This window comes from Dermacentor andersoni, chromosome 1 (assembly GCF_023375885.2).
Source record: "Dermacentor andersoni chromosome 1, qqDerAnde1_hic_scaffold, whole genome shotgun sequence".
Classification (NCBI taxonomy): Eukaryota; Metazoa; Arthropoda; class Arachnida; order Ixodida; family Ixodidae; genus Dermacentor; species Dermacentor andersoni.
The window spans coordinates 327,003,291-327,031,225 of record NC_092814.1 but is presented as its reverse complement, the minus strand read 5'-3'; the positions used below and the strand labels follow the sequence as shown (position 1 = coordinate 327,031,225).

The following is a 27,935-nucleotide window of genomic DNA, read 5'->3' as shown; positions in this document are numbered from 1 at the left end:
TCTTTCCCTATCCATCTTGGTGGTGGTAGAATAAGCCATCTCTAGGACCCCATGTAGAGTCACCTTGGAGCATTGTAGACATCACGAAAATTACGACTTTTCAAAAATTTCATGCCAAACAAGCGCCACATCCCCGCTTCGTTTCGGTGGTAGCGGAAAGCGCCTTCCTTTGGGACGTTCCTGCACCGAACGAATGCCACCGATCTCTGAGGGGCCCTGTGCTTCGCGTCGCGCAGCAATGACAACTAAACAGTCAATGAGTTAATAAGGATGATAACGAGTGAGGAGGGGTTATATGGCTCTCATCACGGTTGGTAATGGTTCAATGCAGATGAATAAGGCGCTACAGAGCGATAAGGGTTTAAAATCATCGGAGCAATTTCGATAAGGTTGATAAATACCAATAAGGGTTGATAAGAGTCGAATCGAGTTCGATAAGGTTGATAACGACCGGTAAGGTTTGATGAGTATTTATAATGGTCAGATCAAGTTTGATAAGATTCATAATGGCACCAGGCTGCGTGGACATGAGCACGTGGCACAATGCTTAGGCACACCTAGACACCTCCAGTGAAGTTTCCGCATATTTTTTTTTTTAGAGCGCGACTCTTAGGCACCCATCGGCGTAACTGTGCGAACGAGCACAGCGAAATATGAAAGAGTGAACGCGGAGTGCAGCAGGAGATGAGACGTAAGGAGGAGAGCGGATGAGGAGGTTGCAGCGCAACCATGAGGCCGAAAGCGGAGGAGAAGGATATGGCGAAAGGGTGAGAAGAAAAGCGCAGTGCGCGGACGATGGCTACCAGATGGCGTCAGCGCAACGCGCGTCATCTGGGAAGTCTGTCGGTGGCGGCAGCTGTGAATAGCGCCCACGCGTCCCCCACGCGCTGGCTCTCGCAATCTCCCGATTGGCAAGGAAGTCTCGCCAAACTTAGCTCTGTTTGGAACGTGCCGCACGAGACAGGTTGTCCGCGCCAGCCATATATCGCGAACTGAAAACACACATAGAGATGCGCTCGAATTTTGCATTAGGGAGTACCGTAATCGTCAGTGATTTTTGTTTGTTTGTATGTTCAACAGCTCGACATGATCTAAATCGATCTGGAATCATTTACATGCCGACCTGCAGGTGTAGATCAGGAACTAGGCTGTCGACGACAAGTTTATTGCGTCAGGTCAGGCTACGGCAGTTGGCTCTCCACCCTTGAGAGGTATTAACGAACGTAACCGAGAGTACGGAAATGACGAAAGAAAATTAGAGACGGCATTTCTAACTTTCATCAGGTATACATCATACATAGCGAATAGCTGCCATGCAGCAGGCTGTAGTGATAAAACGTGGACGATTGGTCGTCGGACGTGTGCAGTAATTTATTTAGGGAGTAAAGTATAATGACGTATTCGACTAGATACTATAGAATTCCACTGAAATTACAACAATTGTCCACAAACTCAGCGTGTAGAGGACGAAAGATGTGCTCTAAATGGCCATTCGCAACTACACAAGAAGACTGATAGCGACCCAAGCGCAGAAGATACTCTCTGCCACTCCTCCCTCAAGGCAACGCAGCGTCTAGACCATCTGGGCCCCTGGTCACTCGGGTCTCGCTCGAAACGAAGCCGCCCACGAAGCCGCCCGAGCTCTCGTACACCGGGCCGCATCATCCTTCTCTAGAGCCTTCCGATCCTGACCAGCCTTCTCTTCTGCATCGCGGTCACGCGCGCGACCGAATGGTCACGTTCAGAGAAATCCTCCTCTACTACCGCAGAGAGCGGTTACGCTAACCCCAGCACACGAAACACTGAAGAAATCTCAATCCACCACTTGGCGACTACTTCAGACGCGAACTTTCCCGAACCCCGTGCTATACAACCTCTTTTACCCTTTACCCCGATGCGTACTCCCCATTCTGCAAAGCGTGCGAGGCCCGCGCTGACCTCGATCACATTATCTGGCAATGCCCCAAAGCCTCACCCACCAACACCTACCGCACTAAAACTACACGCATCAAAACTACGGCCGAGCACTACTTTTTTTCATATTCTTCGCTTAACCAATAGACCGTTCCCGGCGATTAGTGTGCGGTTGCTGTGGTTTTCTAGACAATGACGAAGGGCAGGAAGTTGAGAACATGAAATAGATCGTTACAAAATACGGGCACGGCGCCCGAATTTTGTAGCGAATGGCCTTCTTAGGGTCAAACACCCTTTATATCGGAAACAGTTTAGTTAATTCGCAATTACCACGTCACAGGAAGCCAAAAAGCAAACATGTTTTTATTAGAGCCTATGAATTGGTTAGAGTGTCCCAATCGGGAAGCAAGGGGGTCTGTATGGGGTAATAAGTCGATAGCGAAAAGTGCCGCGTCGAAAAGTAGTTCCTGAAATCCATGCTTCTTCAAATGGGAGGTACGGTTCAGAAATGATCTCGATGGAGCTGCTACCACGTACAACTTGCATTGTACTTCTTTCTGTAGCTTTCTGATAGAAACGCGGCCTCTTGCGTGTTCACAGCTGCACCAAAAGAATTTACATCCCTTTCAGGTTTCTGTTATTGTTTCGCACTTATAATATTTCAGTATGTGAAGATTTACCATAAAAGGCTTGCACTGTCGGTGTTTTGTTTCATCACATTTGTATGCAGGCTGTCGTTCTCAAAATTCCGAGGAATAACTTTTTTCAAGAATGTATCACAAGCTAGGAGCAACATTCGTCATAGAATGGTGTGGCAATATAACCCGTATATGCTGAATGTTTTATAGGGAGGCGTGACATATCCATATACTGAAATATATAAGGAAATGTTCGCTCACTAGACGCCGACGCCGGACGCCGACACCGGATTTTCAGCGACACAGGGCCCTTAACGCTATCGCGTTAAAACTACGGCATGCAGACTACACAAAATACAGTTGCTCCAAGCTCTCAGCTATGAATAGCATGGGAGTAACCACGCTGAAAAAAAAAATTATGGGGTTTTACGTGCCAAAACCACTTTCTGATTATGAGGCACGTCGTAGTGAAGGACTCCGGAAATTTCGACCACCCGCTGTTCTTTAACGTGCACGTAAATCTAAGTAGACGGGTGTTTTCGCATTTCATTCCCATGGTGGTGGTAGTAGTAGTAGTAGTAGTAGTAGTAGTAGTAGTAGTAGTAGTAGTAGTAGTAGTAGTAGTAGTATAAGGCCACCTAGGTGACTATGACGTATCCACAACACACAACACCCACTGGTGGTAACTTTGTGTATAGGACGCAGGTGGTCGTTAAACCGAGCCTCAACGCGAGCTATGATATGCGCTGACCGGGGTGCAGTCAAAGTAGCGCACGATATATAGCAGGTTTCTTTGTAATTAGCGATTCATCATACTTCCTAGTTAATTAGCTGAATAAAACTGAATAAAACTGAATAAAAAGAGTTTTATTCTAGCGGACCAACATGGGCATGTCCGTTTCTCTTCCGTAGAAGCCCATCTTTTGACAGCAGACGGGAAGTCCACAATAGTTACATCGCTGTGAACTTTACTTAATTAAGAAAATAGGTGAAACTCGGCGTAATGTTAGAGTCGTCTTAGCGGGTAATTTTCATATAATTTGTTTTCGGATTGTTTCAATCAAACAAAAGTTACAACCGTTTTCTGTAACCATAATCCCTCCGCATACGGTCGTGTATTGACAGCACACGGGAATTCCGTAACGTTTACAACTTCACTGAGAACTAATTAAATGAAACTCGGTGTAATGATAGAGTCGTCTTAGTGGCAAATTTAAGTATATTTTTCCTCACCATACCTACATCAGAATGAAAGCTACGGAGCATTCGCCAGAAACTGGAGACGCCATTCTTTTCGTGTCGACGCGAAGCGTAGATGGACGGACATCGACCACCGCCGCAGGGTTTGCAGTGTGGTCATTTTACGGCTTGGCTGTAAAAACGATCGCACCGCCTCGAGCGCCACGTGGCCACAAAAAGCATGCGCTGGTATCGATGTACGCTGGCATAGCACAGAGAGGACACATGAGGAAGTACAGGGACGAAGGAAGCACGTACGGAAGCACGACGAAAACGTAAATTGGAGGAATGGTGGCGTCCAGCGGGATCTGCATTTGCCTGTCTCATCCAAAACGTGCTTCCGCGCTTGTACTTCCGCTGAACGCGGCCTTAGTAGGGAGGTACGGGGCTTTCCTTAGCAGCTCAAAACCAAACCGCGCCCGGGAAGACCGATGAATGATTCATGAAGCAGGAGAGGGGGTGTGGAAGGGGGGGGGGGGGGTGGGCCGATGCCCACCCATCGAATATTTACGGCGCTGCCAACTCCAGACTACTCGACCGGCGCGCCGTATATGCGCAAATACGCATAAATCGGCGCGTTCGTCTCGCCTTTCCATCTCAGCGAGGCGATGGCGGTGGCAGCGGTTGCTGTGGCCGGACCGCGCTCTCGCCGCCGCGCATATACCTGATCATCTGGGCGAGCAGGAAGGAGAACGGGAAGCGCTGAGTGGGAGCGGCCGCAGCGATTGCTCAGAGCCACCTTCGACATACGGCCGATGCGGCGATCGGTTGTATAGAGGCGCACGGAAGAACGCCGTGCGCGATATGCCGCAGCCAGTTTTGTCGGTGCCCTTTTGTCCGCCGCGCTTGTTATTCGCAGTCGCGCGCTCGCGGCAGCATCGGTGCCCCTCGTAGCGCTGTCTTCTGCAGAGTCTGCGCTGCCCGAGCAGACCCGTATCATCGAGTGTTGGCTGCCATAAAAGAAGTGGTGCAGCTGACATTATTGCCGCCACTCAACATAAATAAGGTCGGCCGTTGCGCCCGTAAAGCTTTATCGCACGATAGAAGCGAATAACCAAGCGACCGTATGCATTTTCCGCATCGCGCCATGATTTTGGCGTCAGCCGCGCGTGTTTCCTCGATAAAATGAGCCATCTTGTAGCGACAGTGACGTATAGCAAAGTGGTAGGGTTACGTTGAGTCGAATAGGTCAGGTGTGGGAAGTGGCCGCCGCATACCTAATTAGTCAGGCTATATGGGCATTTCCTGCAAACCAGGCGTCTGCAAAATGTTTAGCCACAAGTTCGGATTCGAGACCAGTGGCGGTGTCGAGGGCCGGACAATAATGAAGCAGATAAAATTATCAAAAATCAACTAGTAAGGTAAGTAACGGTAAGGGCCCGGCCTATATACATCATTTCGACTAATGGAGGTGCTTTATTGCAGTAATTTTTTAATTAGTTGCTTTGAACTTCTGCCATAACGCCCACAAGAAGACCTTGATAACAATTTTAGGATTAGAATATTGGTTTGACCGTCAAGTCTCGTGGTGAGTGCACGCGCTCCACGGAAACTACCGCCGAATATTCCATCGGCAAACCGCCGAAGTGGCAAAAATGGAGAACTTGCAACGACTCAATTTGTCATAGGTGTTCTGAAACCACGTTACAATTCACAATTCAAGCCAATAATTATTATTTGGTAATACAATCCGCAAGACAACTTGCTAGAAAATGATTTTATTGTGGACCATGAAAGTGCTGTGCATGTGTGTGTAAAGGGGAGAGGGGGGTTCGGCGAGAAATGCAGATTATGATCATGTTTTTTCAGCAGAAACGATCCCTGAGGACGATTTGGGCGTTTTTCAAGTGTGGTACTGTTCGAAACGGACGAAAAATAATGGAGAAATTATCAAAGATTATTGCCAAAGTAAGCGAATAGCTTCCTGATTCCACTCAATTATCTGCTAATGCCTGTGAATCCTTGAACTTTATTGAATGTGCGAGAACTCTGCAATTGTTGAGCTTGGGGCTTCAAGGGCATTCTCATTGTGCGTCGATGTTTTTTTTTTTTTATATGTAAGGTATTGAGACGAGTGAATACAAAGTTTGTCCAAGCGAACCGACTTACCATTTTTATTTCACGTTATTGCATTTGTGAGGTTTAGGGGAAGTACGACGATATTTAGGACGCATGCGTTTCTTACAAAGTTCGCTGCTCTTGTCCGTTTTTTTTTAAATTTTTTGCTTAGATGAAAGAGAAAGGCTAGACACCTCTGCCGAGGCACGCCAGAAGCACGTGCAAAGAGCTGCGGTCACGAATGTGACACAAAATAACTAAAGTCGAGTTCAACTTAAGAAGACGGGAGAGGCCCCGCCCAGATAGCTGAAGTGCCGCGGCCAATAGCCTCCTGACAAAAGAAATACCCCCATCAAAAAATCGTTCTTAGATTTACACGGAACATTTACTACTGGTTTTCCGAGCTTACGATGAATAAGTTTCTTTTTATCAATACTTAAAAAAAAACAATGCATTTATTGAAACCATTAAAACCTGCGGCGACAAGACGGTAGAAGCAAGAAAGTTACAAAAATGCTTCATTTCTTGTTTTAAATGAATACACGGATGCTTGTCTTTTAGGTAGAAATATCATGTTTAAATAGTTTTAAATAGGATGCTCCACTTTTAGTTTTATATTTTTTTGTGCTTTCAAAAACTTATTTTAAAAAATGTTATAGGTTTTTGTAATTTTTGTTCACTTTCACGTTTGCATTCTTTTTCCAGATCTGCGTTCCACCATGGAGCCCAGCGGAGCGACATCGGAACGCGATGCTTTGTTGCCGAATGAACCTTGTGTCCCCGCAATGTCCACACCACCGAGAAACCTCGGCAAGAAGAACAATAGCGGGAACATCCTGAAGAGTGATTTACGCAATATGATCAACGTATAGGGCGTTCCAGCAAGTACAGACGCGAGCACAAGTAAAAGGAACGGAAAGTACAACGTTGGACAACTGACGTTTTTCCGTATACATTCTCCGCCACGCATGCCTAGAAAACCAAGAAGAATAACAAGGTTTATAGTCAAATATTAACACAAGAGAAAAACACACACAAAAATGCGTAGCCCCCCCCCTCCCCTCCCTGACAAGGGCAACAACACTTTGATTAACGTGATAAATTTAAACAATGAAGTTCTCAGTGAGATGGGCCGAAGGCTCACTCACACATATATATGTGCACCCAACTTTTTGATATGGAACGCTCCGCGTATATCTCTTTCCAGTTTACTGCACCCTCTCCTTACAATCGGTACACTATCAAAAACTGGTCGGTATTCATTTTTTTTTTTTTGCAAAGTAAGGGCAGATTCCCTCCTGTACCTGTAGGAAGCAAATAGCGCCGCGCACGCATGCGATCACTGATGCAACGGCTAGTCTGGTCAACGTAGGACAGTCCGTATGAGAGAGGTAAGTGGTACACAACCGAAGATGCACACTTCTTGAAAAAAAAAAGGGTGTACTTTTTTCCAGAGCCACTACTAGCAGCTTTCTTCTCTCCTGTGATGCATTTGCACGACCCAGCGAGTTAGCTCGGCGGCGAAAACACTAGCGTGACTTCATTCCTAGTGACCACCCTCTTAAGATTATGAGACAGACCATGCAGATACGCCATCAGGACCTTTTTTTCTTCTTGAGGATCTATTGTCGTCTGCGGTTTCCACGGGTTTCTTTTTCGTCATCTTTCTAAGCAAGGTTTCAGCCACAGCCATCAAAAGTGAAGCCGGCTAACCTGCCGACATTAACCTCGCCTTCTGGGCTCCAAAACGCTCCTGCAGAGTGGGTGCAGCTCTTGTTCAGAGCATTCGTGAAGCACAAGGGGAAGCCATGCCTCGTTTTATTAATTTAGAGTGGGACGATTCCGACGGGATGAGCAATTTTTTTTATCTAAGGCAATAACGCCAACACACATGACTCTTACGTTGAAATTTAATTTGCAAATCAAGAAATCTAATCAAGTTTTCTTTGAGAGCTCGAAGGTAAACCTAAGATCCCGGGGCTTCTCGCGTTTGATACTAGGCTATCATCGGAATTTAACATTAAAAGCACTAAAAAATCATCCACATACCTAAAATTTCGCACAATACGTTTGTCCGGCAGCGTGTGAATTACATTACTATCAAGCTTTGATTAAAAAAAAATACGACACAGTACAGAAGCAACCTTACATCCGATGCAACTATCCTTTCTCTGAATGAAGACATCCTTGTTAAAGGACGCAACAGTAGTTGACAGGTAAAACGTAAGAAGTTCCATAAAAGACTCAAGTGACAAAGCGCATGAACTCATTAAAGCTACTTCCCCTATTTCTTAAATGAGATCACGTGCAACTGTAAAAAGATCCTTGTGTGGGATAGAATAGAACAAGTTCTCAATATCTACAGACATCGCAGCGTTGGCACATATCTCGCTTGACTCAACCAGTCCACCGCTTCCAAGGAGCTGACGCCAAAAGGATTCGAAGTATCCAGAGAGAGAGAGAGAGAAAAGGATGTATAGAAAGGCAGGGAGGTTAAAAGGAGGTAGTTCGGGTTGGCTACCCTGCACGGGGGGAAGGGCTAAGGGGGATAATAAGAGAAAGAGAGTGGAAGGGGAGATAGAGAGAAAGAGAGACCAGCACGAACAAACCGCGTACGCTACAGAGCGGTATGGGGCGACGTTCTTAAAGTCTATCGTGAAGCCCCGTAGACCACAGGAACCTTAATAACGCGAGTAATGCCTTCAGCGCGGACGTTCTTTGTACGTACTGACCTAAAGCTTTGAGTTGTGATAGTGGACGATTGCCCAACTTCAAGGGGGGTATGGTAACGCGATTCAAAGACGGGACACAAGAAGACACAAAGGGACACACACAGCGCTGTGTGTGTCCCTTTGTGTCTTCTTTTGTCCCGTCTTTGAATCGCGCTACCATACCCCCCTTGAAGATGCATTACCAACAAGCCCACATTGCAACCCTCGTGTCCAACTTTCCCAGTACTCTGTACATCACTTGTCTCTGGGCACTATATCGCGGGCAGACACAGATAATATGTGCGAGCGTCTCATCGATGTTGCATGTGCCGCACGTGGGGCTGTTGGGCATTCCAATAAAGTAAGCATATGAATTCGTAACTGCAACGCCTATCCACAGACGGTACAACATGGTCTGTTCACGTTGTCGTAACCCAGGCGGTAGGTGCATCTGTACGTCCGGCGACAACGAACACAAACGACACATGCAGAAAACGTTTCAGTCCAACAGGGGCAAAGTACACGCACGTGACATCAATCGCCAGCCAGCCGCAGCATCTGTTCGCGAAAGCGAAATCAAGACACGTTGACCACTTTCATGTACTAGAGCACCAGCTTACGTTGAAATCGAAGTATCCAGAGTTTTCAACGTACGCTGGTGCACTCGTACGCCAGTACGCTAGTGTTTACGGCGCCGAGCAAACTTGCTAGGTTGTGCAAAAGCATCACAGTAGAGAAGAAAGATGCGAGTAGCGGCTGTAGAAAAAAAACCACACGACTTTTTTTCACAAAAAGTGTTCATCTTGGGTCGCATATCGCGTACCTCTCTCATGTCGGCTGTCGTACATTGCCCCCCCCCCTTTTTTTTTCAAAAGATGAAGCGCCAACAGAAACAGCACACCAATGAAGAAACAAACAGTAACAGTTGCAGGTAGCGCCTTGTCCTGCTATTCTTTGTTTCTTCATTGGTCTGGCTGTTTCTGTTGGTGCTTCATCTTTTGAAAGTTATGAACCAACTAGCCCCACAACGTGTTCTACTACGTTGACCGGACTGGCTGTTGCATCAGTGATCACATGCGTGCGTATCGCTATTTGCTTCCTACAGTACAGGAGGGAACTTGCCCTTGCATTGCAAGAAACACGACTACTGGCCAGTTTTTGGTAGTGTATCGATTGTGGGGAGAGAGCGCAGTAAACTAGAAAGGGAAATAAGCGAAGCGTTCAATATAAGAAAGTTGGGTGCGCAGATATGTGTGAGTGAACCTTCGGTCCATCTCACTAATAAACAACTTCAATTGTTTAAATTTATCTCGTTAATCCAAGTGTTGTTGCCCTTGTCGGGAGGGGGGTGGCAAGGCCTTTCTGGTGTATTTTTCTTTCTTGTGTTCATCTTTGACTATAAACCTAGTTATTGTTCTTGGTTTTTCACGCATGCGTGGCGGAGATTTGTGCAATGCGTTCGCAAAAAACTTCAGTTTTAAGTCCAGCGTTGTCCTGTCCGTTCCTTTCACTTGTGCTGGCATCTGTACTTGCTAGAACCCCCTATACGTTAACCAAGCACCCACTGGCCCAACAAACTACTAAACGTAACATGATCTTCCACTGATGCACGTATTGGCGTAACAGGGAGCCTGAACGTGGCGTGGAGAACACTATCACGTTTGTCGCGGAGATGCCCGTTGTCAGCGAAAGCACAGTGTTCAGTGTGATGGGGAGGTCAAAGCTTCGCATTTTTTCGGATGGCAAACTTTCGATGTCCTCGTGAAAGCGCCCATGAAATGCGGAGAAGACGCAGCACGATGTACGACAGGTTCACGTTGTGCGCGCTGAGGTCATGTGTGCCCGATTTATTTTGCCGCAACGAGATACCCACGGTCGAAAAGATAACTAACGAGTTCTCGAAGCGTATGGATCTCTCAACACTGAAGCGGTGTACTGTGCATCACCTGCTTGCCGAAATTGGCTTTAAGCCCGAGTAGTGGAGCCGTAACTCGCTGCTTATCGACCAGGAAGACATCGCCGAGTGGCGGAATCACTACCTTCGTGACGTGGAGCACTACCGTGCAGAAGGCCGAAAGATATTCTTCCTGGACGAGACATGGGTGATAGCGGTACACACTCGGACGATCGTGTGGACAGACTCCGTGGCGCAGAAGCATGAACGCCTGTTCACTCGAGCATATGGCCTGTCGACGGGTCTGAAAGAATCTTCAGGAAAAGGCCAGCGCCTGATCATGACACCGGTCGTCAGTGAAGGTGGCTTTGTCGACGGCTGCTTGGATGTATTCCGAGGCCAAAGAACAGGCAACTACCAAGAAGAAATGGACGAAGCGTCTTTGTGGAATGTTATTATGTCGTTCTGCAGAACTTGCCAGCTGGTAGCGTCATTGTTACGGACAATGCACCTTACCATACCCACCGAAAAGAGTAATTGCCGACGATGGACTGGAACAAGTAAAAAAAGTACAGGAGTAGCTCAAAAACAAGACCATCGCCTACAGTGAAAGGATTGTGAAGAAGTAGCTTCTTCAGTTGGTGACATCTGTAAAGTCGTGCTTTCTGAGCTACATCGTACACAACACAACAGAAAGGGCCGGTTGCATTGTACTTGGGCTCCCGGTGTACCACTGCGTATTTAATACCATTGAGCTCATGCAAGCAAATGTCAAAAATGGCATCGCTGTGGATAACAGATTTCAACTGTCCATGGTCGAGGACATCATGGCGGAGAAAATTATGAACGTAACGGCGCAAGGCTAAAGGAAGAACCGTCATTACGTGATGGACCTGGAGACAACGTTCAGAATTGACATGTCTGGGAGATACCATATAAAACACATCGTCATCCAACTGGATGAAGATGAGACTGAAGAGAACGACTCTGACTGCGAGCAGCCCGGCATTGATCCACTCCACGAAGACTAACGGCTTCTTATTAATGTAATAACAGCCCTTATTAGGACTACCAAACTTTTTCCTGTAGGAACGCTATGCCCGAGCATCCACCCCGCGACCTCTAAAGTAAATAGGCAGTTTATTTGATCGCATATACTTTTGAATGGAAGCTCAATTCTGGACAAGCGACGTCCTGCACGAATAGTGCTCAATTTAAGTATTGGCATGGAAACATGCCCAAATGCTAGCAAATCCGAATGTAAACAATTTTCACCCTGAATAACTTTGTGAGGCCCAAAAGGCTCATTAGGGCGGACACCAGCGAGCTTGACAGGACCAATGGTGAAATAGCAGTAGTGAACGCGGAACTGACAGCCAGTGTTAGCAGCTTACACTGGAAAGGCACAGTTAAGTCATCTCGTAGCTATGGTTGGTGAAATAGCAGTAGTCAACACGAAATTGACCGCCGCTGCTAGCAGCTTACACGCCAAAGCACATTCATGTGGTTGCATTGTTTATTTGTGGTTATATGGCTCATGCCATTAATGCAAATATTAGAATAAATATAAAAGAATTAGATTAGTGAGGCCTAAAATGCTCATTCGAGCAGCCACCGTCGAGCTTGACGGGCCCCGTGCTGAAATATGGGTAGTCGGGGCACGTTTGAAAGGCACCGTTAGCAGTCTGCATTTCAAAGCGCAGTCTTGTCGTAGCCATTGTTTAATTTGTTTATCTGACTGAGCAAGTAACATGCATGCAAGTACAATTATTAACCCTGAATTACTTTGCCAGCATTTTTTGTCTCAACTCAGCCCTGTTCGAAGAGCTGGCGGCCATCTTCTCCATCGACAGAATCACCGGCCGTCCGGCTCATTACGTGAGTCTAGAGTGCGCGCCCATTGGTTGAGGCTCGTGTGCACCCACCTTTGAGGAGCTAATGTCGCTATCTTCTAAAGTTGTACCCGACTATATAACTGTGTGGCTTCGGCACACAACTGGGTGAGGAGACGACGTTCGGTGGCGCACTCATTATCTTGCTTGGCGGACGCGGACCAACGGTTCCGCTGCACTGCGAGCGCGTACTGACATTGCCTTCGTGCCGAAAGCAGTTTCCTCCTCCCGATATGCATGCCGCTGAATCATCGCTCGCCTGCACTGGCGCGGGTGGGATTGTCCCTCTCCTAAGTTATATTCATCCGTAGGTGCGGCTTAGCCCGTCAACGTGGGGCCTATTTTGAAAGCCATCAGCGGTGGGTACAAATGCTAGGCGCACTTAGGGCTGATGGCTTCGTGTGCGCTGTGTTCTTGCCGATTTCGAGCTGAAGCAAGGGACACCACGAAGGCTAACTCGCTCGCTGCTGCTGCCGCTCTTCCTCACGCCAACGTTTTGGCAGTGACTGTCCGCGGTCGCAGAGTGTGATGTGTTCCTTTGCTTGCGCGCGAGGGATACCATGCTTGTTAATTTAGGTAGTAAGCGAACGTTCAAAGCTTTATACAGCCGATAAAACTATTATCCTGACCTCGTATAGTTGTCTAATAATTTGCTATTGCAAACTATTCTCCTTTTGGGCGAAACTACGACATCTACTTTTATTCTTCAAGATAGACTGGCTTTAATGCTATGAGGAACTACTATACGTCTGGCAGACTATGATGGCAGCAAAGCGGAAGCTTCCCATGGCATCCGCCAATCATGAGCACGATCACGCGCAGCAATGGCCATACAACAAAAAACGTGCAGTACCACGGAAATTACAGTTGTATCCCCCTTTAAACGCAGTTGCAAAGCGCCCACGAGTCCCTAGGAGAAGCACTGACCAAGTGGTCTGGAGCTCGGCCAGCAGCGAAGAAGACCCAGGCAGAGACTATACAGTGTTTTTCCGGCTACAATTTCTTTAAATTGCAATTTTTAAAAAAAATTGCCTATGGCAGATAGCGTAATGCTAACACTTGATCTAAATCACTTGATGAGGCTGCGATTACTTCTGCGAAAAATCAAAATGTTCATTTCAATAATTAACGTAACTACACGAATTACCTTCCTAATTAATTAATTTACGCCGCATATTTCAATCTACGAATTATAGCCGCCGAGTTCGCACGGCGTATCCAGTTGCAACGAATTCTCTGGACAGCACCAGTTCCAGATATTAATTTTCGAAATTTCAGTCAAAATGCATTGACGCGCCAGCTACTTTTGTGCTTCAGTGCATAGAACCGCGTTTTCTTGAAGAAGTAACTGAAACGCTAACGCATTTCGTCGGACACTGAAAATAATATCTCGGAACTGGTGTTGGCCAGAGCATTCGTTCCAAGTGAATACGCCGTGGGCACTCAGCGGCTATAATTTGTAGATTGAAATATCTGGCGTAACGTAATTATTTAAAAAAGTTAATTAGCCTAATTACGTTATTTATTCAATTGAACATTTCGATTTCTCCTAGGGGTAATGTCCGCCTCATCGAGTAATTTCCATCAAGTACTATTGTATCATTGTACTATCTGCCGTAGACAATCTTTAAAAATTTTGGTGCAGCTAAAAAAAAAAAAAAACACCTTGTATATATAGGCGACCCAAAAAAAAATTAGACGCGCATAGTCATGTACACCGGGTTACATAATGCATACAGGGTTACTCAGTGGACACAGGAGGGGGAGGATTGCAGACTTGTACTAAGGCCATTTTGTGGTTTCAGGCTGTACTGGCCAGTGTTGTAGAGCAGCCTTCGCACTTGCATGAAGGCTAAGCGGGGGGAAATAATGCACTCCACTATACAGATGAGCGGAGGGACGTGGGAAGGCTTGGACAGATATTTGTACCCATTGCTCACAGGGTATAAAGGCCTGTTAGTTTGGGCGTGCGAAGAATTGCACATTCTACACACCTTAAACGAAGAGAATTCTTAAACGTCGGGAAACGCCGAAGCCAAGGCCGCGTACATGGGGGCTGTGTCGCAGTCCAAGTCCTTCTTCTGCAATAGTCTGTCACACACAGCCACAAAGCCAAACGGGCTGTTTATGAAGACCCGCTTGATGATGGTCGTCGCAGCAGCTGCCAAAAACGGACGTTCCTCACCCTTGCGATGCTGGTATGCAACGTCCGCAGCTAGTCGGGGTAGTGGCTGTTCATCAGCCTTGTGCAACGCACTTGGCACGGCAATCTGTCGCCCTCCTAGCGCTTCTGTTGTTCTTCGGCAGTTACGTTGACACGTTTCAACGCCATGAATTATCTTCTTTGTTGCTGCAGTCACAAAAAAAAAAAAAAATTATGGTGTTTTACGTGCCGAAACCACTTTCTGATTATGAGGAACGCCGTAGTGGGGTACTCCGGAAATTTCGACCACCTGGGGTTCTTTAATGTGCACCTAAATCTAGGTACACGGGTGTTTTCGCATTTCGCCCCCATCGAAATGCGGCCGCCGTGGCCGGGATTCGATCCCGCGACCTCGTGCTCAGCAGCCTAACACCATAGCCACTGAGCAACCACGGCGGGTAGCTGCAGTCACCATCACTTGGGCAAATCTTCTTCGCCGGTTCAATCCCGTTGCCTCTGTCGCCGAGCTCGTTGTTGATCGCTGCGCTTGTGGCGACGAATCTCTTCTTTGGGCATTTCCGAATGCGATCCCCGATTATATTTTCGCATTTATTTTCCACACACGCAGGCGCGCGTATGTGTTAAAAGAAGAAGAGGCTGCGCACGCGAAACGCACGTGAAGAAACGCGCGCATAAAGAAGCTTCACAGAGACAGAGGCGAAATCCAGGCTGGTAGGCTAGTAGTGCTTTCGCACTAAAAGCGTTTCATCACATCCTCACGTAAACAGCGGTCAACGCCACAAGACGCTCATAATGAGGAGCGAAGTCTCAAAGCTGAAGTACTGTGAGCTTGTAATGCACGTCTTCGTTTTATAGCTTCTCGGTAACACTTTCGCTCACGAGAGGGATGGAACGGACGTCGTCGACGCTCGCGGGCTTGCTCGTTCAGGTTTTACGCTTGATGCGCTCTCCTGAATTTATAACATCCGAAGCATTGTTGTCGTTTAGTCCGCATGAAGACTGTTTCACGCGTTGCGATTTTCGTCGCACCGGAAGTGTGATTTCCGTCCTTTACGTCGAAAGTCGCAGTGCCGACTACCCGATTTTCGGCTGCGCCCAACCGGTTGGTCGCACAGTCGGTGCGATCGCTGCGATCGCTGCGATTTGCCGGCGAAATTGCGCGGATAGCTATTTCGCCAGTTTGTTTTGGGAAATGGCGTCTCGCTCAACAAGTGCAATGCCCGGAGTAGTGGATTGGTGAATTCGGTACGTACGCGAAGCGAGAACGAAATACTTGTACCGCAGATTCCATTCTCCCCTTCCTATGCCTTCGTAGACGCGCTACCTAGTAAATGAAGTGCATTTTCACGTTAGCTTCGTCCACCTTTGCGAGCTGTCAATACTGGAAAGTGCTTCATCCCCACGAGACGACATGGCCTTTCGGGTTGTCACAATTTTTTTTGTTGAGTAGCACACAAAAATCGCGCATGCGGAGCAGCTTCAATAATTTCAACCTCAGCAAGGGCAAATGACAAGAGAGCAAAGTACCCGAAGTTTCAACGTTTTGCTGAACGTGGTACCGTACAGTTGCATTTTCTTGTTTGTTGGTTTTCAAGCGTGAATTTCCCGATGCATCTTGAAAGGTTACCTTATCTCCCTTACTTATTAAATTTGACGTGGCAAACCTGCAGGCTATCGTAATGAATTTTCTACTTAGCATTAAGTCCGTCGCTTGAATAAACAGTGTCGTCAATTTGTTTCGGAATATTTCATGCTCGCTAAGATTTTTGTTTATCTATTTGCATAATTTATTTGATGCATCTCTTCTCTGGATAATTTTTGTTCCTGCACAGAAACTAATAAACCTTGAATATGCTGCGGACTTTGTATCCTTACTGCACCTGTACTGATATCTGCTTTTAATGATAATTAACGCTAAAGTTCGTAAATTATTGGCTTGCTATAGTGACACCCTCACAATGCACCCTCCTGCACCGTCATGTGCAGTGAAATCAGCCAGTTGCATCCCTTCCTGTGAATTTTTGAATCTTTTAAGTATAAACGGTTGTTTCACGTCCACAGCAAATCAAGTGTGCAGAGACATCCATGCCTTACATGTTTCTAATAACCGTTTCTAGTAAGTTTGTGGTCGCATTTATTAGTGTGTAAATACATATAACGATTTACTGTCTGATTACTACCTTTATAAATAATGAAGTGCCATGTTACTTGCAAGAATATATCGCCCTGGGATTCTAAAAGAAATTTCTGCATTTTATCTCTACACAATATGTAGTATATTCAAAAAAGGACCACAAACTACTTTTTTGCAATGGCGCACTTATTGCAACTGTTACCTACATAGAGGAAAAAAAAATAAAACAAATCTGTAGACAACGAAATTGTTCAATTTATGTGCACGCACGCACACACATAAATGTTGCGACGGCGCATAGTATTGACACGTGTACTTATCTTTATCGGGCGACCACGTTTCGCCACCTAACAAATGTAATCGCACAGCGCGGGATGCGCCTGCATGTATCCGAAGTTTCTGGAAAGTTATCGATACTTCTACCCGGCTATCTGTTGTCGCCGAACGTTGTGTTATCTGATTTCATCGTGTGACGCGAATGGTGTAGAACTTTGTGGAAGGTACGCGGGTCCGAACGATTAGTCTGCAACATTCGACGACTGCTGTATAAAAGCCGACGCGCTTGACTCGCTGATCAGATTTCCGACGATCGCCGACCGTGTTCGCCGCTATCGTTGTGCTATAAATGTAGCCTGTTTTTGTGGGCACAGGTTCGCCCAATAAAAGCTAGTTTTGTATTCCACCGTATTGCTGCTTTTCTTCACCGTCACTACCACGTGACAGTATGAAGCAGTATCAAAAACATGACACTTGAGGGGGATGAGGGCTAACTTCCAACTAAGGTTTATTGTGAAAATGAGGCAAATTGTACAGTTTACCAGAACAAAATGAGAGCAAGAAAGCCAGGTAAAAATTGGTGCTTGATGCGTCCGAACATAAACAGAAACGTTAAAGAAAGAAAATAAACATAGCGATTCCAAGTGCAGGAAAAAACAAATTATTGCAATCGCCAATCGTGCATGCCAGCACCTTTCAAGAAACACTATTCTTTTTCTAATAGACACACGGACAGCTTACTTATGCAAGCACCCTCATACAGTTCCGTGGCATTGGAAGAAAAAAACTTGTTTTTTGGAAGGTATTCGCATACGCAGTTGGTTATCAGAATGCTTTTTCTTCCCTGGACTTGTATATTTATTTGTATTTTCTGTATTTCCTGTTTTTGATTATGTTTGGTTTCATGAAGAACTGGTATTTATCAGGCTTTCTTGCTGTACTACTTTCTGTAACCTTTAACATCACTGTATTTTCACAATAAACCTTTTAATCAGAAGTTAGCGTACCCTGTTCTTACTGCTTCACATTATACACTCTTGCAACATCGCCCAAACAAATGATTTTATAGGGTACACAGAAGCATCATAAAAGCTAATAAGGTGACTTGTTACAGTCTAAAAAAATAAATAGCCTGGCTGCAAATGGCACAAGAAAACACATAGGACGAACAAGAAAACCGAGATGATCTAACAACAGAAAGTTTAATGTAGTACATGAGGAGTAAATGCTGGCTGACAAGCAATAAACCGAACATATACAAAAAGGAGAAGCAAAAACAAATGTGTGTTTCTGGACAGGAAATGCATGTATCTCTAATAGAGGACATGCTGACACAAGATTCTCCCACTGTTTTTAGATCTACGGCTTCCATAATTTCTCAAGGCAGCTGATCATATCTGCATAGAAAGCTAGCTTCTTCCTCTACAATGCACGCTCTGATGTCGGGACATCTGAGCATGCATTGTAGATGAACAAGCTATCATTCTGTCCAGATCGGACACCTAGAGAAGTTATGGAAGCTGTAGATCTAAAAATGATGGGAGAATGTTGTGCCAGTATGGCCTCTATTACGCTTTCAGAGAAGGATGCGTTTCCCGTTGGGATTTGTACGGACACACATCAGTTCTTGCTTCTCCTTTTTGTACTGTCCACTAGCATTCACTCGGTGTGTTCAATAAACTTTTGTTAGTGTGCCTTGGTCTCTAGCAGAAAGGCGTTCATTCTTTTTTCTGCTATTGTTCGTTAAGTATTGTACAAGCTTGCGCCCTTATTCTTTCGTAACTACTTTTTTTATTCCCCCTCACCTAATACTCCAACCTTGCAGCCTATGAGGTATATAAATGAATAAATAAATAAACAAACACATGTCATTCATTTCTCTGCATACACCTCTCACAATACCTCCCTCAAAAAACGACACTGCGTTGATGTCTCGCAATGCGCATCCACATTTACTGCCGTTTTCATTTTGGTATAGTTTGTGGACAGTGTACTGCATGAACATTACATGATATTAAGGTTGGTACATAAGCGGTGCATTAACAAACCTTACAAAAGAAGACATGTTGGATTGTTGGTAATAAAAACAACTGTATATATTGTCACGCAGCTACTTTAACAGCATTTAGCTGACCATTTGACAAATACTTCACTTTGCATAGATTCCAACGTGTGCACTGAATCTGCAGTTTTTTTCTTTTTTTGCAAATTAATGTCGTCGTTACTGTGTGGCGACATCTTGTAGATTTGAAAACAAAGTTCAATTAATTGCTTTCTGGCAACATATTTACAAAAATGCATACATCGCTGCGATGGCACCATCAGAACTATAGTGAAGAAACTGTAGCGTCTAATAACATTAATAATACAATAATAATATTTATTTCCACAAAACAGGCTAACCGTGAGCTGCATGCGAGGCTGAGCAGAAAGGTGAAAAAACCTACGGCAAGTGCGCCTGCCGTGGGCCTTACGTTCCTGCATTATGCACAGCACGTATTGATAAGGTCTTCTTGTTAGAAGTCCACAGTATACTAACAGCACGAGACACAGGACAACAAAGAGACGATAGACGTGTCTTTCAGAATGGTATGATGCCACGTACAGGTTTCTGAACAAGTGATGGTAGCTGCTCAAAAAATTTGATGTGTCGGCTTTTGCGCCTTTAGAAATACTCAGAGAAGACTGCTATATATATTCACAGCACGCCCGCTGCAACGGACGAACCAGGCTGGCGCTAAGGTTGAACGTCACAACACAATTTCCCTTCCATGTTCAGTAATCACACACATACCATTTGCGGCTTCGTTGCGGCTGTCATGGCATTCGGGTTGGTGCTTGTTGCGGCGTTTAGTGCAAGAATATGGCTAGGAGCAGGAACTGCTTATGCACAATCACGAGCAATTACACGCATCATTTCTCCTGAAGCTGACGCTGAGCACGGGTAGCGCGAGGATCTTGTTGGGCTGACAACGACTTCGCTGCAGCCGAATTCCGAATACTACGTACGAACTTGTTGATAGATCATCTTGTAGGTTGTTGTAGCGCAGGCAGAACGACACGGACATAGAAGGCACGAAACACACAGCGCGGAACAACCAGCTGCGAACAGCTGTTGTTTACGTCGCCGTGTCACATCGCACAGAACTTCAGACACCGCCGTTGCGCGCTCCAAATAAATGTAAACTTCAAAGCGTTGTTAAATTTCAAAAGACGCCTACTATTTGCTCCTAATAAAGACAGGTCGATAATATTATAATTTATACGTTTTCTTCGTTATATTAAAAGAATTATGTAGCTTGTGCCACAAAACATGCCAGCAAGCAACCCTGGGTGTCGCACAAGTCGCATTGTTGAAATCGCAATCATGTGAAATGGACCCTTAAAAAATCGCATTGCGATGCGTGCGACTGCAACCACTCTCGTCGTTCCAGTCGCCGCATGAGAAATAGCCTTGACACTAAGGTTTGTCACGAGGTGAGCCGTAGCACCGTTCAATACCAAACGTCGTACCGAGCCTCGCAACCATGGCTGCGCGACCTGAGTGAATTTGTCGGCTGTACATTCCACCGCGCTGACAAGTGACAACGTTTTTTCTTACATGAGCTTCTGCAGTCACAGCCACGATAATATCACAACTCTACTCCAATGCGAGTCATTTTCGCGCTTCGTCACAGACCCGAGCGGCACTCCGCTCATATTATCGCTGAGACCAGAGGGTCGTGAAGGGCGGCTGAAAAGAACGGAATATAACCGAGAAAAAGGAATCCTTACATTATACCGCCACTCCATTCGTACTACGGATCCAATGCTGCAAACGAGCATGCCGTGGCGTTTTACCTCCAAATCACGCCGCCCCCAACGAGGCCGCACACGAACTGCAAAGGGCGCTACTCTTACGCCACGTCACGGACAGCATCAAACGGCCGCCGCGTTAAAAAGAGTGTATACGCGTAGTGCGTGCCGATGGACGCGCCATTGGTGGCGGCCCTGCGCAGAACACACGGGAGAGGAGCCTGCCGCGCGCCGTAGTTTGTTGTGTGGTTGATAGTGCTTCTCTGCCTTATTCACGTTTTCAGAGCGAAGTGGGCAACACCCTTCGCATGTTTGGGTTGGCCAAAGCTTCAAGGAATGTCAAAGAGGAATTGTTGCAGGGTGGGGGGCTCTCAAATACTGACGAAAACGTGCCCGCGATACGGTTGTAATCATTCCCCGCAAAGCCTCGTCAGCGGGAGCAACGGTAGCAAAGGATCGTCGCTTCGGCGGGAAATTTCTTATCGCCCTTTCCTTTGTCGCGTCGGTGTTTTTTTCCACGCGATCATAGCTAGACGCGTAATCGACGAAGTTCGTCTGCAGTGCAGCATGCGGTTTTTAAAGGCATTTCGCTGAAGTTCGGAATGCCGTTTGCCGCTTATATATTGTTTTCCGCTTCTTTACCGCGTTGCGCTAGCTAGGCAGCACGACTGCACGAGCGTATTGTCTTGTATGTTAAAGCTACTGAAGTTTGCAAGAACTGAAATTTTTGGTTTTATGTGACCCGGTAAATCCTCGCACCAGCTGTCGCGCACTTCATGTTTTTACATCTATTTTATGCGTGGCTTCGCACATCTTTAACTGTTGCTAGTTGCTCCATGCATAACTCTTGTTGATTCTTTTGAGCTGCGAGGTCTTCACCCTGCCTCGTTTGTAAAGGGTGTAAATCACGCTGTGTCTTATCGGAATGATACCAAGCAAGTTCTTCTTTAACAGCTTTATTCATTTCGCAGGAGGGTATCCTATATATAGTTTTTTTTTTTTTTTTGGGGGGGGGGGGCGTGGAAACGTGTTTAGAAAATAGGTAGTTCAGGGGGCGAGAATTGCTAATAGTTGCTACATATGCTATTTTTGTTCCATTTTTCGCTGAAAAGTTCGCGTCACGTTTGGGAAGTCATCACACCTCGATGCTGTCTGAGCAGATTTAACACGCCGAGTGATTTGTTTGTTTCACAATGTAGTGCCTTCTTGCATGTGAATTTTGTATTCAACTGAATTCTTTCTTATTATTCTTACTCCGCAGAGGACTAAATCTAACCTTGCTGTCAGTGCTCATCTACTTTGACTGCCGCTGCTCTGCCTTTATATATCTCATGTGGTCCCTCTCTCCAGTAAAATTTTAAAAAGAAGTAGTCAAAAGTTAGCCAGACTTTAGCTTTGTACATTTCCAAGCAGCTTCCTTGAGGAACTTAAAATTGCAAAAAATGCAGCGGGAACGGCAGTTCATCGGTGTATGCAGCAGCATTCAACGGCGGTACAACGCTAACGCGCGCTTTTATTAGCCCGTGCGTTTGATGTCTTCGTTGACTAGTGTACGCGTTTTAACGCGATAGCGTTAAGGAGCTCGTGTCGCGGAAAACCCGGTGTCGTCGGCGTCGGCAGCGTTGGCCGTGAGCGATAAATCCCGGGAGGCACTTCATGAATAAAAAACAACTTGCAAGGTGGGCTGGGTGGGAATCGAACCAGGGTCTCCCGAGTGTGAGACGGCGACTACCACTCAGCCACGAGTTCGATGCCTCGAAGCTGTACAAAAGCGCCTCTAGTGAATGCGGTGTTGCCTTAGAAGTGAGCCGTACAAAGTTATACTGCGGTGTATATCGGTAATTATGAACATGTAACTTACAGAAGTCGCAGTTACACGAGTAGCGAAGTGCGTTTCCGCTACATTTCTTCTGCGCTTTCCGCACACGCAGAGCGCTGCCCCGACAGGTGGCGCGCCACGCGCGGATTGGGGCTGTGGGGGAACCGGTGCGAGGCGCGTCGCGCCCGGACCCCCTCTCCCCTGACGACGCTTCACCGTGCTCCCTCACGAGTTGCAGAATCAAGCGTCCTTCCTTTCTTTAGATCACTATCTGTCTATCTCTCTGCCCGTGCCGATCACGACGTTTGGCTGGCGTAGATCGTTTCCCCCTCCGAGACAACGAGTTCTTTGGTTCGTTCCGCTTGCTCAGGCGCACGTTTCGTTGCCGCGCCGAACGCTGCGTTGCTCGACGCTCACCGCGGAATTGGTGGGTGCAAAGTCCGATGCGGGGCGCCTCGTAAGTGATAGCTGCGCCGCAGCGCATTGTCTTGTTTGTCGCATTGTTTTGGGGATAGCAACTCGGCTAGCAGGCATTGATCTATGAAAGGTGCAATAAATGCCCTTGTGATTGTTTGCACTACTGTGTTGTCGTTCCTTTGTCCCAAGAGCACGGTGTGAGAACCCCACATCTGGCGCCCAACGTGGGGCTCCTGGGGCATCGGACGATAATTTTAACAGTTTTGCTTCGTTTGAGACCTTTGTTTGAACCGAAGCGTAGGCCTAGAGTGGATTTTAATCACTAGCGTCGGCGGCGGGCTTTCTTGAGCGAGGCGACGGTGGCTGTAGTGTGTTTGAATATGTCAACATGCTAAGCCTTTTCGCAAGTGTTTTTTTTTAATGACATTCGTCGGTACGAGAGCCACGTGGTCTGCATCCTGGGAGAGCGAGGCTTAGCGCCCGCGGAGCATTCGCAAGCCTGAAGCGAGTGAGTACGGAAGCCTCGTGGGTGGTCCGAGTTTCTTATGTAAATAGCTTCTATCTCTTTGACTCGGATGAAGTCGCGGCTTTGGCAGCCGGGTAGCCGCGGGCCACGGGTGCCACTACGGGCTGACTGGTATTGCGGCCTGGCACCAGGCGCTCCGACACCGTCTGGGACGGTGGGCGCCGTCAACTCGGATGCTGTGTGCACCGAGCGGAGTACGACCACCTCGCAGAGCTGACGTCGCCTCGCGGCTGCCTGTGTTGCGCTCATTTTGGGTGTTTTTGGATGCCGGTTGTTGTCAGTGTAGCGACGCTTTAGACCTAAGGCTTTACGAAGCTGCCTGTCGCACGTGGAGGGGCACAACCTGGTGGACCGTGGCATTAAGGTGTTGCAATTTGCTTCCCTCATTCTATTTCGCCTCGCACGAATTGAAATTACTCGTTTGACTCCAGGAAGCGAGCTTCGTTCACGTGAACTTAGCATCTGAGTAGCTTCCCGATCTTTTGCTAGCCGAGTTGAACATCGTACCATGTGGGCGATGCGCATGCAAAATTCCTCTCCCTTGCACTACTTTAGTGTTTGCCGAGTGTGTTGAGTGTACGCAGCGTGATTGGAGTCACCCCTGGCTTGCTGTCACCTGCACATCGTCTGCGCTGCTGCCCCGGACTACGATCGAGTCACCCCGGGTGATGGTGATGCTGTGGCCCGTTCGGCGCTGCGACTTCGGCGGCCTCCTGCATCCAGCTCACAACCCTCGGCGGCGGACAAAAGACCCGGCGGTCACCGACAGCTACGGCGGCTCTTGCCAGCAGGGCGCGTCGGCGCGAGCGACGCTTGCTCGTACCGACTACTGCGTCGTCGTTTCCGGAGCCCTGGCCTAGAATGGCGCCGTCGAGTCTGCAAAGCTGCTGCTGTGACCGGCGGACGCCAGCGGTGTACCCAAGGACAATGTCGACTCGCATGCTATGGACAGCGTGTGGACATTTCCTCAGCGCGGCCACTGTTGCATGTACTATCTTGTTCGCGAAGCACGGGTTGATGTTAGACCGTGTCACATGTCTCGCCGGAATATGTAGTGATTAAAGGTTGGGGGGATGTGGGGATGAGCGACTCTCACGCGTCCCCTGATATGTTGTTTTCCAGCACGGCTAGCGTGGCCTGGCGCCCGCGGCGGTCGGAGTGGTTGAGGCGCAGTACGAGAGATGGCGCGAGTGTTGCGCTGCTAACACCGCCGACAGTCGGGGTTACTTGGGCGCCGAAAGACAAGGCGCTTCCTTTTTGGTTCGGGACAGCAAGCAGTACGGACGTGCCGTGCCGCGCGTGCGCCGATCCATGCCTCTGCGAGACCGTTCGCGTGACCGTACGCGCGAATGACCAGGCGTTGGGATCCAGCATGGGGCGAACATATTCGCTCGCTATTCGGTTGCGGTGTGTCGGACTTCTAGATTTGTCGCGCGCGCATCGGCATGTTTTGGGGATAGCAACTCGGCTAGCAGGCATTAATCTATGAAAGGTGCAATAAATGCCCTGGTGATTGTTTGCACTACTGTGTTGTCGTTCCTTTGTCCTAAGAGCACGGTGTGATAACCCCACAAGTTACACCCATCATTCTTCTTTCCATAGCTCGTTGCGTCGTCCTCCATTTCAGCAGAACCCTTTTCGTAAGCCTCCAGGTTTCTGCCCCATACGTGAGTACTGGTAAGACACAACTGTTATACACTTTTCTCTTTAGGGATAGTGGCAACCTGCTGTTCATCATTTCAGCATGCCTGCCAAACGCCCCCCGGCCCATTCTTATTCTTTTGGTTATTTGAGTATCATGATCCGGATCCGTGGTCACTACCTGCCCAAAGTAGATGTATTCCCTTACCACTTCCAGTTCCTCGCTACCTATCGCAAGTTGCTGTTCTCTTCCGAGACTGTTAAACATTACTTGGGTTTTCAGCAGATTAATTTTTAGACCCACCCTTCTGCTTTGCCTCTCCAGGTCAGTGAGCATGCATTGCAATTGGTCCCTGAGTTACTTAGCAAGGCAATATCATCAGCGAATCGCAAGTTGCTAAGGTATTCTCCATTAACTCTTATCCCCAATTCTTCCCACTCCAGGTCTCGGAATACCTCCTGTAAACACGCTGTGAATAGCATTGGAGAGATCGTATCTCCCTGCCCGACGCCTTTTTTTATTGGAATTTTGTTGCTATCTTTATGGAGGACTACGGTGGCTGTGGAGCCGCTATAGATATCTTTCAGTATTTCTACATATGGCTCGTCTACACCCTGATTTCGTAATGCCTCCATGACTGCTGAGGTTTCTACTGAATCAAACGCTTTTTCGTAATCAATGAAAGCTATATATAAGGGTTGGTTATATTTCGCACATTTCTCTATCACCTGATTGATAGTGTGAATATGGTCTTTTGTTGAGTAGCCTTTACGGAATCCTGCCTGGTCCTTTGTTTGACAGAAGTCTAAGGTGTTCCTGATTCTATTTAGGATTACCTTAGTAAATACTTTGTAGGCAACGGACAGTAAGCTGATCGGTCTACAATTATTCAAGTCTTTGGCGTCCCCTTTCTTATGGATTAGGATTATGTTAGCGTTCTTCCAAGATTCCGGTACAATTCGAGGTCATGAGGCATTGTGTATATAGGGTGGCCAGTCTTTCTAGGACAATGTTCCCACCATCTTTCAACAAATCTGCTGTTGCCTGATCCTCCCCAGCTGCCTTTCCCCTTTGGATAGCTCCCAAGGCGTTCTTTACTTCTTCCGGCGTTACTTGTGGGATTTCAAGTTCCTCTAGACTATTCTCTCTCACATTATCGTCGTGAGTGTTACTGGTACTATATAAATCTCTATAGAACTCCTCAGCCACTTGAACTATCTCATCCATATTAGTAACGATATTGCCGGCTTTGTCTTTTAACGCATACACCTGATTCTTGCCTATACCTAGTTTCTTCTTCACTGCTTTTAGGCTTCCTCCGTTCCTGAGAGCATGTTCTATTCGATCCAAATTACAGTTCCTTATGTCAGGTGTCTTACGCTTGTTGATTAACTGCGAAAATTCTGCCAGTTCTATTCTAGCTGTAGAGTTAGAGGCTTTCATACATTGGCGTTTCTTCATCGGATCTTTCGTCTCCTGCGATAGCTTACTGGTCTCCTGTCTAACGGAGTTACCACCGACTTCTATTGCGCACTCCTTGATGATGCCCATAAGATTGTCGTTCATTGCTTCAACACTAAGGTCCTCTTCCTGAGTTAAATTGGAATACCTGTTCTGTTTTTTTTTTGTTTTTTTTTTAATACGTCTTTATTTCTGCGTTTAATAGGCCATGCCTTGCGGCAGAAAGCTTGATCCGGAATTCCTCTAGTTTCCCTCTTACCGCTAACTCATTTATTGGCTTCTTATGTACCAGTTTCTTCCGTTCCCTCCTCAAGTCTAGGCTAATTCGAGTTCTTACCATCCTATGGTCACTGCAGCGCACCTTGCCAAGCACGTCTACATCTTGTATGATGCCAGGGTTCGCGCAGAGTATGAAGTCGATTTCATTTCTAGTCTCACCATTCGGGCTCCCCCACGTCCACTTTCGACTAACCCGCTTGCGGAAAAAGGTATTCATTATCCGCATATTATTCTGTTCTGCAAAGTCTACTAATAACTCTCCCCTGCTATTCCTAGAGCCTATGTAATATTCCCCCACTGACTTGTCTCCAGCTTGCTTCTTGCCTACCCTGGCATTGAAGTCGCCCATCAGTATAGTGTATTTTGTTTTGACTTTACCCATCGCCGATTCCACGTCTTCATAAAAGCTTTCGACTGCCTGGTCATCAAGACTGGATGTAGGGGCGTAGACCTGTACTACCTTCAATTTGTACCTCTTATTAAGTTTCACAACAAGACGTACCACCCTCTCGTTAATGCTATAGAATTCCTGTATGTTACCAGCTATTTCCTTATTAATCAGGAATCCGGCTCCTAGTTCTCGTCTCTCCGCTAAGCCCCGGTAGCACAGTACGTGCCCGCTTTTTAGCACTGTATATGCTTCTTTTGTCCTCCTAACCTCACTGAGCCCTATTATATCCCATTTACTACCCTCTAATTCCTCCAATAACACTGCTAGACTCGCCTCACTAGATAACGTTCTAACGCTAAACGTTGCCAGGTTCAGATTCCAATGGCGGCCTGTCCGGAGCCAGGTATTCTTAGCACCCTCTGCTGCGTCACAGATCTGACCGCCACCGTGGTCAGTTGCTTCGCGGCTGCTGGGGACTGAGGGTCGGGGTTTGATTGCTGTATTCATATTTAACGCGTTGATATTGGCTATACATGAAACGCGCGCTACCTGCGCTTGAATCAGGTAGCTGGAATGACTAGATCGGGGCCTCTAGGCAGCAGCGCACTGACTCCGAACAGCGGTCAAAAATGAAGTTTCCCACGAATGTTGATATCGAATAGATGACACTAACGCGCCGACTTTG

General features: G+C 46.9%; 1 long non-coding RNA gene across 2 annotated transcripts in view; it reads right to left on the bottom strand.

The window, feature by feature from the left end:
* LOC129381158 (uncharacterized) overlaps positions 1-20,849 on the bottom strand; it is a 104,050-nt gene extending 83,201 nt beyond the window's left edge. For both annotated transcript variants that reach the window (XR_008609395.2, XR_011892305.1), the window contains exon 1: positions 20,695-20,849. This is a non-coding gene — a long non-coding RNA (uncharacterized lncRNA). The remainder of the gene's footprint in view (positions 1-20,694) is intronic.
* Positions 20,850-27,935: the final 7,086 nt, after the last annotated feature.